Genomic DNA, 15,515 nt, shown 5'->3' on the forward strand with positions numbered 1-15,515 from the left:
GCTCGAGTCTGCAGACCATGATTTACAAAAAGTACAACAATTTTTTTCTTGTACATTTGGAACATTTAATACAGTGACCACACTTTCCCACAGACTGTGTTGATATTAGTCCTTTATATTGTAAATAAATTAAAATATTTATAATGTCATGTATAATTCAACTTGTTTTGTATGTACCATATATGGAGTACATCCGTGTTCTCTACAGACAAAGTAAACAGCAGCATAAATTTACCAGTCTTTTTTACAATGTAAGAAAGAGTTCTCAGTGTTTTATACAACTTTTATTGAATAAAGGACATGTACGTAAATACAATAACAATGTGAAAAAATTAAATGCATTGAATCAAATATCTAGTATAGATACTGTATGCAATGTGGACCCTGTGGTGTCAATCTAGACTGAAGAACACGTATCTAGTTAAGCTGTCATTATTCCTTGCATACAATGACAAACCAGTAACTACATGTAAAATGATTTTGATGGTAAGTGCATCCGACCCCTGCAATGTACAAGAAGTAACCCCAAGTCTCTGAAGAAACCAAAACCAGAGGGAAAAGGTTTTCATGTAAAGATTTGGAAAAAACAAATGGATAAGGTAACACCACTGGAGGTAAATTATTGTAGAGGTCAGGTGGAAATTGCAGTTAAAAACCACTGTCACAGGCAAATCTTCTCTTGTGAATCTGGCTCACATCTGAGCACATCAATGTCCTTGAAAAAGAATAAGAAAGATAAACAACAGCTATGGGTAAGCTATTGCTGCTATTAAAACACAGCTAAAGGGTGGTAATTCTACCTGAAACAAGAGCATTACACCAAACAGTCAAGACTTTACCATTACCAGTTTCACCACAGCCTAGACCTTTGCCAGAATAAATGAAGCTGATTTTTCCTCCAGGTCAACTCAAGTCTTGATTTAGCCTCTATAGCCACACCAGACTGTAAGACAGCATCAAAGCCACTTCAGCTGCTGTATACACCTGAAAAAGATGATAGAATATCAAGACTCTGGAGGAATGTGGCCAGTACAGAATAATACACTGGTAGACGTAAGGAATGAAGATGCTAATTGAAAATGTCAAGACCATTCTAACACAATTTGTTATAATGTGATTCCTCTTATAACACAATGGCAGCATGGCTCCCTATTTTTTAATTTAAGGTCACCTGTCTTTTTAACATCCTAAATACATGCTCTCAGAAAAGCCAATTATTCATTTCCCTGCAGATTTTTAATTCCAGCACTGCGTTTAATGTTGCCTTGACTTCGCAATGCGCCGTTTCCACCATACCGGCATGTATACAATTCAAAACAGAAGTATATTTGATATCTGATGAAACCTGGCAAAAAAACAAATGATATATGATCAAAAAGTTAGATAAAACTGATCACATTGAAATTTCAATGCACATTTTCTATGGGGAAATGTTTTGAAATTTTTTTTAATGCAATCCTGCTTATATCACAATGTTTTCATTTGGACCCCTAGCATTGCGTTATAATGGGTTTTACCTGTATAACCTCTGACCTCATCATGATACAAGCTGACTGAAACAATGGTGAAAATCAAGTTTACTGAATAAAATTAAATTTAGTTTTTAAATGTGAAATTTTACCAAAATTTTTGGAAAAGTATTTTTTAAAAATTGTACTGTCCAATTTTCCAAATTATGGAAAAGAATTGTATGAATTTTTAGTTCATAACAGCTGTTCCATTAGAACATACATGGTACCTATGGAAGGCAAATATTTATAAATATATTCATACACGTAACAGAACCAGGACATCAAAAAAGACAATTTATAAATTTTGATTAGTAGATTATTTATGGATATAAAATTTAAGTGCTTCAAGGGATTGAAAAGAAAACAAGTGCATCTTCGGCCATAATATGTAACCTTTTCATACTATAATAAAGAGTCTCTTGAATGGCTGACTCTGTTGTACAAAAAGAATTTCCAGGAATTCAAGATAAGATCATTTTTTCCTGTTAATTGCTGAGTGTTGAAATTTATCTCTGATAGTCTTCAGCAATAACAAGATGTTCAAGCTAGCTGCTGTTGTGGACACCTTGGATGTCATACTGGAACCATTATCTTTACTGCAGGACCAAACACACATCATTAGAAGTCTTTTAGTGAAATCCTCATGTCAATAAGACCATCCATTCAGGTGTATTGGTGACAGCAATATTTTCATCACAGCTGTTGTGGCAGCCATATTGGATATATTAGAGGCACCATTTCTATTTAGGACCAAGCCTATTGGGGTAAATACAGGGACAATGCAGTCATCCATTGGGGAAAAGTAGAGTTAGCAATATTTTCAAGATGGTCACTGTGGTGGCCATATTGAGGGTAAATTTGCATCATTTAGGATCAACTAGACTTCATAAGAATTCTTTTAATCAAGACTCCAGGTTATAAATACTTTCCATTTAAGAGGAACAGTGACAAGATATCAGATCAGCACCATTTCAATTTAGGATCAATGTGAAATTTTAAAAAGTCCTCTGGTGAAATCCCATTTGTCTTTCCATTTTGGATGAGTAATGAAAACAAGATTTTCATGATAGCTGCCATGGTGGCCATATTGGATATCAGATGTGCACCAGTTCCACTTATAACAAATTAGGCATCAAAAGAATTCTTGTAAAACCACAATGTCAATATGACCAAACATCTAAAAGTTGTGATAAAATTTTCCAGATGGCTGCTATTGGTGGTCAGACTAGCACCATTTCTGTTTATAACCATCCAGACAACATAAGAAGTCTTTCAGTAAGAAAATTATGTTATGGACATTCTTTTTGGAGAAAAAGTCAAAACAAGATTCTCAAGATGGCAACAGTGGTAGCCATATTGGATGCATGAATGACACCATTTTCATTAGGCCAGCTAAGCATCATACAGAGTCTTCTGGTTAAAACCATGTCAATATGACCTTTTCTTCAGGAGGAGAGGCAATAAGATTTTCAAAATGGCTGCTGTGATTGCCATACCGGATGTCCAATTTGGCATCATTTTCATTTAGTACCAAATAGCCCATAGGTTGAATGTGTGTGTAACTTTAATTGTCAATCCTCCAAGTAGTGTTCTGACAGACAGAGGACAAATGACCATCCTTTAAGCCCTTCTGGTCTAAATTTTAGACAGCCATGTTGACAATTATCTGCTGAACAAAATAAGTGGTTCCTCATGCATAGGGAAGCTAGGTATTAAATCCTGTGACCATAGGACATGACAGGCTCATACAGAATGCCACTTAATATGGCTCACTAAGTCATCTGGTATTGGACGTGGAAATAAATAAAAACTGGAATTTACCACATGGTACATTCAAGGTGTCAGGTACATGCTTAGTTGCCAGAGTAGTGGATATTACATACAAACTGCATACTGGATATTACATACAAACTGCATACTGGATATTACATACAAACTGCATACTGGATATTACAAACTGCATATAAATATAGGTAGTGCACCAAATTTCATCAAATCAATTCCGAGTGTACTACTGAATGCAAACCTGAAAGATTACCATAACAGAAGTAAAACAGTTCCAGGGAGGTAACTCTCCATGAAATATAGATATTGCTCTATGCAATTAAGACTTGACCACTGCCTCTCTTTTACCACAGTCAAGAACTGTTGCTAGGATGAATGAAGCTGAATTTTCCCTGGTATTCAAGTGATAGAGTCTCTTTGTCACAATCAGACTGTGAGGATGCATCAAAGGCACACTGACTGGTTTCCTGTTCTTAGTCATTCCTGAAAAAGATAATAATATGTCAAGATTTTGGAGGAAGGAGAGCAGCAGATGATGAAAATTAGTTGACACATGGAATACAGTTCTAAAATATCATCACCAAGCATGTCTCCATTGCAACTACACTAAGGCTACTAAGGAAACAAAATAGGGAGTCTGCTGGAAACTAATAAAAATTCAGTCATGTCTAACTCTCAAGCACCTGAATCCAAGCTTTATAGGACTCACGGTACTAATTCCACTCCAATGGTAAACATATGGAAACACTATCATATTCAAAATTCAATAACTTAAAATTTATGGGTGCTGATAATGACACCTATAATTTTTCGTGCACATCTAACCTTGGTGCAAGCTTATGTGTGGAGAACACCATATGACCCGCGGCAATTTGTTTACATACATGTGCATGAAACACGTGTTATTGATTCTGCACCAAATGAATCAGGTGCTACTTTCAGTATTGAGTACTCCTGAGTCAAGCCTGTAAAAATGCTAAAATTGCATCAGTAGAAATTTGTCAATATTTTTTTTACATTACACATAGGATAAGCTCTCAAAAGATATTTTTCCTAAAATTTTAATTTTCATTATTAACCAATTATGGACCACCAAACCTGTAAATACTCTATTATTTCTTCACCCATTTCTAGACTGGTTCACAGTTCTTCCGTATAATTAGTACCGTGTGTCCTATAACCAGATTTAATTTTTTTTGAAAAAGTTGTATTTTACTCCTTGGTATTAGAGCATAATTGTAAGAAAGAATTGGCCATGCTTGTGCATGGATAATAGTGCAATAGCATTTTATGTGATACCAATATCTGTAGTTAAATTGCATCCGCATTACATGTTGCTGTGTTGTATTGTACTTATTAATGGCTTATTCTTGTTATTAAAATAATTGTTTTCTGCCTTTGTATCTTCATGTTATCTTTCTATGGCATGCATGCTACACAAAAGAAACACAAGCATGATGACATCAGCAAGTATGACATCACAAGGTATCAAATTACATGACGCACTGTATTTTCATCTCTCACTGGCTATAAGACAAGTTTTAAATGTTTTAAATTTCAAAATTGCATTTCTTTTCTTGCTGACTCTCACAGAAATAACATACAGTGCATCCCTATTCACATCAATCAAACAAAACAAATAAGTGTGCCACATGACAGGTCAAAATGATACAAGGCCATTGCCCTTTTGTGACTAAAACAAATACACACACCCATGAAGCATCAAGAGATGCTGATATTCCAAACTTATTTAAACTATCATCACATGTGATTCATGACCCCCAAATGTTAATAAAAAGGTATAAAAGCCAAGGAAGAGTTCCATAAGCTGCATTATACTGAATAATTAAATAACATAGTGCTACTTTTTAGTATAAAACTATGGGGAAGGGTGAATAAGCAAAGAATAGACAGAGTAATTTCTTCAAGCCTGGTAATGTTCCCCACAACAAAGGGGGTGGGGGGGAATGTGTATCAACCCAAATAACACATCAACATGAGGTATGTTACATAAGGACATCAAGAGACAAATTTGAAAAAGCTATCCAAAGTTCCTATAATGCTGACATTGATGTTGGAGACAGAAAGTGTATGCACAAACTGTTATGACTCAAGCTGTTAAGTATGCTGGAGGTGGAGAAATGTGTGAAAAAACTTTGCTATGCCAAGACAAGTTCATGTCTCTATGCAATATGCAGACACTGATAAAAATTGTCACTGAATACACTACTTGTTAAATTTATGTAATAGAATTGAATTGCATATTGAAGTTGTCTAATACATAAACATATACCTACATTTACCCAAAGCTCATAAAAAGTTAAGAAAAAGTCTAAAAATCATTACTGTGGCTGCTTTCCACTATAAGCAGTGTTAAATTACTTACTTTTTAATATAAAGCTGAAAAATGCATACATTATTGAACAAAGAGAAACAAAGCAAACATTGCAATCACTCAATTACAGTCAAAGGGGAGGTAATACACCTTGATTTGGCAAACCAAATAGCAAGCTCTAATTTACAGCTAAATGATTCCTTACTATTACTTGGTGGTAAGAACAGAGCAATGTAGGTTTTATAAATAGCTTTTGTTTCAAATATGAAACCATATTTCTGACATGAAGCTTGTTTTCATTTATTCACAACAACATATATGGTGAACAAAACACATATCGCTTAGTGCACGTAGTAATCAAATGCTGAGATTTGGAATAATGTGTTCTGAGACCACAAGTTGCAACACCCTGAGTATGAAGGTTTTCTATCATGGGACTTGGTACATGAAGAAAAAAGAGATCTGGTTTGGTGGGAGAGAGCAGTATGTTCACCATGCAGTTATACATCAAGAATGTTTCAACTGTATGAAGAGAGCTTGGGGAAGAAAAACTGCCTGTGTAAAGAATGCAATACAGATAGGACTTTTGCAGAGTTATATTTGGAATGAAGGGTTGAAAACTATTATTTTAAGTGAAAATATCCCTCCCTGCTCCCTCAACAAAAGGAATGCAGAAAAGTTCCAATACTGTTTACCCAAAAATGTAATGTACCAATATGAGAAACATGCTGAACATAGAATAGGTGTCAAGGAGTTTAATTCTAGGATAAGAAATAAGACCGGTATAATTGATATTCAATGTGACTCGACATATAATAATTCAATTTACAGGTTGAGGCAATGCAGCATGTGCAGTTTTGTGCACAGTCCTTGTTTTTACAATGTTCTCTGCTTTGATCTGCTGAGTGTGTCTCTAAAGTTAAATGATCAGTACTGATGCATAAGTGATTGTGACATAAGTTGGTTACATATGAAATCTCCCCCACCCCCACCCCCTTTTGGGGAATTGTTGCATGTGTTAAATGGTATTTAACCATTTAGGCCAATCTATGGGTACCATCTTATGAAATTCTGCCATCAGGCCATACTATGCTCTTTTCCCTATGGCCTGAGCTATCTACTTCCTCTCTCCAGTGTATAAAACCATCCCCATCTGTCTTTTGTATAGAATTTTTCTCCAAAACCACATTCAAACCATGATAAAAAGACTCCATTATGATTGTCATATGTAAAAACCACCAAATTGATACCCTGTATGCACGTGGTAACCATGGAAACAACAAACTCCTATTATGGTATAGGTCGCATATAGGACTCACGGTACTAATTCCACTCCAATGGTAAACATATGGAAACACTATCATATTCAAAATTCAATAACTTAAAATTTATGGGTGCTGATAATGACACCTATAATTTTTCGTGCACATCTAACCTTGGTGCAAGCTTATGTGTGGAGAACACCATATGACCCGCGGCAATTTGTTTACATACATGTGCATGAAACACGTGTTATTGATTCTGCACCAAATGAATCAGGTGCTACTTTCAGTATTGAGTACTCCTGAGTCAAGCCTGTAAAAATGCTAAAATTGCATCAGTAGAAATTTGTCAATATTTTTTTTACATTACACATAGGATAAGCTCTCAAAAGATATTTTTCCTAAAATTTTAATTTTCATTATTAACCAATTATGGACCACCAAACCTGTAAATACTCTATTATTTCTTCACCCATTTCTAGACTGGTTCACAGTTCTTCCGTATAATTAGTACCGTGTGTCCTATAAAGAAGTCAAGACGAGCAAGACATGGCATACTGCTGTAGATAATAATAGAGCATGTCTAATTATGACTAACATGCAGATGCCACCCCAAAGCATCATGCAGAGGGCATCTAATATTGTGGTCAAGAAAATGTCAAATGAAAGGAAGAAAGTAGATACATGAAAAAATATCAACAAGAAGCACGGAAATTAACCTTCTATTATAGACAATATAATGGATGTCTGATGCAATTTGAAAAACACAGTAAGCTGCAAAAAGCCCAGCTACAGTGTTTTGCAAGATATTGGAATCACGTGTTAAATGACGATGGGCAGGGAGTTAATTATAAGTGCTTCCAGAATAAACTTTGCTAGTTGGGTGCAGTTGGGAGCATGGCTCAAGGGACAAGGAATGATGTTCAATGCCCAGATGGTCATCCAGAGTATACGGCAAGCTCATCTCCCTTTGCCCCACTGTCAGAGTGGATGAAAAAGGAAAATTGAGAGTCACCTTACTCAACAAGATGCAATGATAAAATATGCCCCCAAAGATGAAGATTCAAGATGAACTCAAGAAATAGATGGTGCCCTCTGTGGTCTTGAATCCAAAGTGAAAGCTAGCTGACCCAGTTCACTTAATAACTTAATCTGACACTGTAGGCAAGTTTTACTGCAGAACATTTTGTTAAAACAATTAGGAAGCACAAAATACCCTTATCTTGGGTGTAAATTTATGCTTTTGATCACCTAGTTAAAGCTAGCTGATTCAGTTCACCTATTAGCTTAATTCTGACATTGTAGGCAAGTTTTATAGCAGTACAACTTATTCAGAAAAATAGGAAGCACTGAATGCCTTTAGCTTGGGCGTAAAATCTGGGTTTAATCTGATTCTAAAGGAGTCAATAAAAAGCTTGCTGCTGACATGACTAATCAATGTATGTTATGACTAATCAAAGTATGATATAACTAATCAAAGCATGATATGACTAATTTAAGTATCAAATGACTAATCAACATATGATATGACAAATTAACATATGACTAATTTAAGTATCAAATGACCAATAAACATATGATAGAACTAATCAAGGTATGATATGTCTAATCAAATCATGTGACTAAGCAAAGTATGATATGACTAATCAACACAGGATATGACTAAGCAAATAATCATGCCTCTAATTAAAGCATGATATGCCTAAACAATGTATGATATGACTAAAAAGTATATGACTAATCAAAGTATGATAGGACTAACTGAGGTATGATATGACTAATCAAGCTATGATATGACTAATTAAAGTATGATAGGACTAATTAAGGTATATGACTAATCAAGCTATGATAGGACTAATTAAAGTATGATATACCTAACCAAAGTATGATATGACTAATCAAAGTCTGATATGAATAAGCAAAATATGATATAATTAAGTAAAGTATGATATGACTAATTAAAGTATGACATGACTCAGCAAAGCAAGATATGACTAAGCAAAGTATATGACCAATCAACATATGATATGACTAAACAAAGTACAATAGGACTAATTAAAGTATCCTATGACTAGTCAAACTATGATATGGCTAAGCAAAGTATGATATAACTAAGCAGAGTATGATATGACTAAGCAAAGTATATGATAAAAGCAAAATATGGTATCACTATTTCCAAGCATGATATGATGAATTAAAGTATATGACAAAGCAAAGAATGATATGACCAATTAAAGTATGATATAACTAATCAAAAATGATATGACTATTTCAAAGTATAATATGACTAATTAAAGTATATGACTAAGCAAAGTATGATAAGACTAATCAAAGTATGACATAATTATTTCAAAGTATGATATGACTAATTAAAGTATGATATGACTACTTAAAGTATGATATGATTATTTCAAAGTATGATAAGACTAATCAAAGTATGATATGACTACTTAAAAGACTACTTAAAATATGATATGACTAAAGTATGACTAAATAAAGTATGATATGATTATTTCAAAGTATGATATGTCTAATCAAAGTTATGATATGACTATTTAAAGTATCATATGACCAATCAAAATATGATATGACTAAACAAGGTGTAATTTGACCAATTAAAGCACAATATGGCTATATAAAGTATGATATGACTATTCAAAATAAATACCTACTTAGTACTGGTACTTATATTTTTTGAATCCACTAAGGTGAGATACGGTGGTGACTGCTCATGGTGTCCAAGATACTGCTGAATAAGGTCATGGAGTGACCAGTAACTGGTGGCATCATTCCAGGAATTGTTAAATAAGCCTCATTCATATTACAGCAGGTTCTGAAAGAATACAAAATTCAGGTAACTCTGATAGTAAAAGTCATTTAGGTGACGCACGTGTTCAGCATGGATCATCTGTGTAAAGGTTGTCCTTTTTAGAATTTGGTTACGTATACATGTACCTTTAAATGATAATTATTCACATTATTTGGATCCTGATACATTCATAGTCTTTTGTAAGATCATTATTTACATGTCCTGAGAAACAATGTACATATGGTAAATCAATGTTAGAGTAAATGGATATTTTTGGATGAGTGCAACCTATAGGTGCGAGTCAGTACAAATTGGATTGAATGTTGAGCGTAGTAATGTCACAATGAATGCTGCACATGTTGAAACAAAGACTCGTAATACTCTGGATTTTTTTTAATGACAGACCAAATATCCTCTTTTTTGACCAAGATCATTCCCTTGTCAACATTGTAAGAGTCAACAGAAATGTATGATTTTCATCTGAAAGTATTTTTTTAAAAGATATTTAAGACGTAGAGCATTCAATAATCAGAAATTAATAGACTTTGGTTAAACTGTTTCAGTATTACCGTGCATTTTTTAACAAGAAATAATATCTAAATACTTCTAATTGAAAACGCTGACATATACTTTACTCAGTGTGACGTTGGACAAGTCTGCTGTGAAAATGTTTACATGTGAACTATTGTCAATTAACTGTTAAAGAAAAATACATTATGTACATTTATATATATCAGCTATTATTTCAAAGTTACAAATTCATAAACTTAAGTGTTTTCAAAGTTAAAAATTCATAAACTTAAGTGTTTCAATGCGATAATTTCAATATTTATGAATTTTATATTGCCGCAATCACACAGCAGTGAATGTGTTTTTCCCTTAAATGCATATGGAATGAACTTAATGTATATCTCTAAAAAATGACCCATAAGATCCTCTTTTTATACGCAGAGGTTGGCAAGTAGACACTGGGGAATTAAATAAGGTATCCTTTCCACTTAAAGAACAATGCAATTGGTTCGAACAAGTTTCATTTCCCAAAAACAAAATAGGTACACAAGCAAAATGCAAACATCTTTGTGAAGAGAATGGGAGGGAGGGGTGTCCACATTTTTTTTTGTCTGTTTTAAATTAAAAATGAAGTTTAGATTAATAGTTTTACTTTTGTAAAGACCATTATGTGGCAGCAACAGTCACGTAACTTGGGAAATAAGATGCTTTTTCAATCACATGTAGTACATGTCTTTTTTTTCGATAAACAGGTGTATTGTTTAATTTGGGGTTTAGAATCAGTAGTGAAGTTGTATTGTTATCTGAGTTTCTTTTTCCTTTGCAGAGGCAAAATTATCAATACATATAACATTTTATGTATACCATCATGTCGGCCTATTCTGCGCAACGATACGTCATTTCTATAAACACTAGATCAAGTGTTGTTTTTGGTCAAAAATCTAACTTGTACAAAGAAAGGACGATCATCTTTTAATTAAGGAAAGAGTTATTTATAAAGTGTACCAAAATATCCCATTCTAAATGCATACGAAAATGTGATATCTAAATGTCAACATGAAGACCCACTCCATGACCTTCTTGAACTTGTAGCACAGAAAAACCTTTTTAATATTTATCTTTTAGAATCGTACAAATAAAGAAATTATTTAAAAGATATCAATTTTTACCTTAGAACAATACTGCATCTTAATCCAAGTTTCTAATTTTGCAAGAAGTTGTCCCACACATACTTTATCGTCTGCCATCTAAAATGTGTCAACTTGCCTCATGAATGGATTCTACAATACAAATTCCTGAGCATATAGGTTGTTTCTTAATTTTTTAGTAATTTTTTTCATAAACAAGACGTTGTCAATACATTACATCCTATTCATTATTGTTTCTCTTCAACATAATAGCTTATCTTTTTTAAAAATAAAATACTGAGCTTTGACTAAATCTTTTTACAAGAGCGGTTTAGTTTGCTTGATATCTCTTGCTATTTAGTGGTATTACTACATTGAATTTTTTTGTAAAACTAGCTATAAACATGACCTAGTTCATCAGCTGAAATGCTGACAGAAAGAATACAAAGTAATGCATTTCATTTCCATAGCTTGATGCATAAACATTACATCTTTAAGAAGCCATGTGCAGAATAGAGCAACATATCTGAGTCATAAAAACACAGGGGTGGTATCCCGTGTGTCCAAAATAAGTATTAGTTTGAATAGAATATTCTGGTGACAACTGCCTCTTTTCAAATGGTAAGCATTTTATTTTCATCAATTTGTTGAATTTGGTATGCGTTTTGCGTCAATATTTGTGACAGAAACCTTACATGCACAGAAAAACCCAACAACGATGTAGCTATAGTATGCAATGAATTTTACTCAAGCAACAATAACAACCACAAGAATATCTTTAATACTACTAATGTTCATAATAATAAAGACAGGGCCAAGTGTTGGGGGGTGGGGTGGGGATGGTTTCCAAAATTTCAATAGGGCTCTGACCTTCCTTGAAAGGGCAACACAATAAAAGTCAATGTGTCTATTTACTCTGTTTGCATAGTACCCAATAATAGTGCACAAGCATAAAACAAGGGTCAAATTTCAAGTGACTAGTGACTGTACACTTCTGTCTGTACATTTGGGGGGGGGGGGGCACGAAGGGTCTGGAAACCCTGGACCCCCACATTAACCCCCACGCTCCCGATTATCCGGCCCTGTAAACATATTGCTTGTATCAATAAACAATTATGGTCTGAATATACCTCCCCATTTGTTTGTACCCTCCTACTGATTTCAATAAGAAAATCTTTATTGTAATAAAAAGTGCACAGAACTTAGTCAATTCATTCACTGATTTATAATTTCTAATCAGACTGTGTCCAGAGTGGCCCTAACGCTGGTATTCTCTGTGCCTTTCATGCTTAATGGACTTTCCATACTAATATGGTACCATGTTGCATACACTATGGGCGAGTTGATTCCTCAGAAACATTGTGACGTAGTTCATCCTATTCAGTAACTGCCGATAATTCCATAAATTATCATAATGTTTAGAGTTTAGAGATATATCTCTTTGAACACATGCACACAGAAACTACACCGCTTGTTAAATCCACATAAAAGGCACATTTGTAGTTGTCATTCTTTTCCTTTACTTGATTCGACATTGTAAATATCTGAAGCAGACAACATAGTATATTTCTTCTATGTACATGTATGTGCAGTCGTGCATACACCCATTCGCTGAAAACGGACTTGTGCAGGAACTTGAAATAACTGGCAAACATGGTAGTCTTTTACACAGAAAACTTTCGTTAGTAATGAAATGCGCAGACGGTAATGGTGTTAGGGTCCCACCTGGGAATAATCATGTTTGAAATTATAAATCAATAAATGAACCAAGTTCTGTGCATCTTTTATCCCATTTGTGCTTTTCGTTTTTTAAATCAGTGGGGGGGAGGGTGGGGGTAAAAACAAACAAGCAGGTATATTCAGACTAAAATAATTTTTATTTGGGCACAGTTTTACATAGACCAGCAAGTTGTTCTCCACCTTTTTTTTTTTTGTTTGACTGGCGGCGGAGTAAAACAAAAAAAAAAGGTGGAGAACAACTTGCTGGTCTAGAGTGGTGCAGAACAACGTTGGTCTCCGCCGCCAGTCAAACAAAAGAAAAAAGGTGGAGAACAACTTCCTGGTCTAAGAGATAACCACACTGAATCTACAACATAAAAAATGTTTTGATATTTTTATTTTTGTCTTTTTTTAAAGTTCTTTCTATGGGCAAATACTTTTCATTTAAGAAGAAGGTTGTCTGAACTAGGAATATACATACATGTACGTTTATTTGACCTACATTTGACGCATTCACAAGTTTACTGTGATAACGTGAACTTTTAAGAACCGGAGATTATTGCGGAGATAATTACTGATTACCAGTGATAATATTTAGTAGATGTCGCTGCTTCTTATACAAACTACTTGGCTTCATTTGATCCATCACTGCACGTAACCTTCCAAGAACGCTGCCATGAAAGTTTTATTTGCTCACTTGGCATGCGCGAGTCAAGTCTAGCCTACCCGTAAAGAGGTCGATATCAGTTAACACACAGAAATTTGGTTAAATATTTTAAAGAGTATGTTCCTCGTCATGTCATTTTTCACCAAATCTATTAACTTATTTATAAATTATTATCCTGACTGCATAGATTTGAATACCAATACAATCAAGAGTTTTCCATCAATTGTCCATTAATTCAAATACCAAACACTTCCCCAATAATCTTCCAACTTCAAGCGATTTTCAAACTAAATTCCAAATCTAAATTTAGGCCTAAATCCGAATCTAAATCCAGTAAGTCAGTTCCCAACTGATGAGACGCCTGAGCAAATGAAACTCAAATTCCTTGGGTATTGTGTTGTATGTAACATCCAAGATTTATATACTGGCATTCTCAAAATAGCAAGATAGGAGTTTTCATTGCAATTGTAAATTTCAGTTACTAATATCATTTATTTGGTGCTTATTCTGGAATTATTTGTCAAGAAGTTGCAATTGAACCAGTTTACAAATTTTGGATCTATGTAGCTAATCTGAGCTATATTCAGTACTTTTGTTTATCATTTGAATTTAAAATACTGTTGGTAACATTCTGAAATTTTGTTATTATTTTACTTGCATAATTAATATAGGATACATTTTTATGAGTTTGAAATAATCTTCTATAATACTCGCACACCCTCTCGTTTCTTTGTACCCCAATCCCCAGGGGCGCACGCAGAATTTTTTTTTTTTTTTTTTTTTTTTTTTTGTGGGGAGGGGGGGAGACAAACATGTAGTTGTCAGTTATTAGGTTTTACATATGTAGGCTAAAGGATGTTTGAAAATAAAATCCGGGGGAGTGGAGCATCGTCGCTAGCAAAGCTTAAACACATTGGAAACTTGGCTAAGGAAGATGCGGGGGGGGGGGGGGCAGGAATTGATCTCCGTTGCCCCTATGTAAGGGCGCCCATGCCCAGCCCTACCGATTTTAAAAATAAAAAACATCAAGGACATGAAAAATGTAACAACAAATAAATGGTCATTAGCAGCAGAGAGGGCGATCAGACCACTTCAGGGAATGGTCACCCTTGTTTTAAGAAGAAAAAAAAATAGTGACCCTTCATAGAGGTCAATACCACGTCTACGATTATTGTTTGTTCCAAACAGAATTGTAGACAAGGCCCTCTCTGCTGCTATGTTATTCTGAATAATCCTGGGAATCTTCATCTGAATCCTGGGAATTTGTTCTATGTTTCAAGTAATATTCAAGTTCTGATGGTGGTTTTTCTATTTTTGGATTTATGTTTTTTCTTTTTCTGTAATATATCATCAAACTTCTGTATCGATCTCCAACGCAATTTTTGCAAATCTGATATAATCCTCTAACACCGTTGTTACATCCAACACAACTTCGTGGACCAGCATGAGGGTTTTTCTTTCTAAGATAATTATGTTTATTGCAATATTCTCCACGGCGCATTTGTTAGTGGTTCCTTGACCCGGGCTTGTTTTCAGACAAATGAGTTTAATATCATTGCAGGAACAAAATAATGTGAAATCAGACGCGCGGGAACAAGTAATATTTACACACAGAAACATCATCATGAAAAAAGATTCACGACAAGACCGACGGGAAACAAAATAACGTTTAACAAAATAATTTCACAATATGCGGGAACAATCAAATCAGTTTAATAATTATGACCTTATTTTCATCATCATCACAGAATTGTCAAAATTATAAATATAATGCTGGGTTTATGTTATTG

At 34.2% G+C, this 15,515-nt stretch overlaps 1 long non-coding RNA gene across 2 annotated transcripts; it reads right to left on the bottom strand.

The window, feature by feature from the left end:
- Positions 1 to 268: 268 nt before the first annotated feature.
- LOC149797992 (uncharacterized) lies at positions 269 to 13,741 on the bottom strand. Of its 2 annotated transcripts, XR_016421568.1 has the most exons (5): positions 13,641 to 13,741; positions 11,382 to 11,492; positions 9,566 to 9,726; positions 3,550 to 3,779; positions 269 to 984 (listed from the first exon to the last, which is right to left on the bottom strand). It is a non-coding gene; the product is annotated as an uncharacterized LOC149797992 (long non-coding RNA). The 2 variants fall into 2 exon arrangements; XR_016421569.1 differs by lacking the exon at positions 11,382 to 11,492.
- Positions 13,742 to 15,515: the final 1,774 nt, after the last annotated feature.

Source organism: Sinohyriopsis cumingii, chromosome 6, assembly GCF_028554795.1.
Source record: "Sinohyriopsis cumingii isolate HCF-2022 chromosome 6, ASM2855479v2, whole genome shotgun sequence".
NCBI classification, from domain to species: Eukaryota; Metazoa; Mollusca; class Bivalvia; order Unionida; family Unionidae; genus Sinohyriopsis; species Sinohyriopsis cumingii.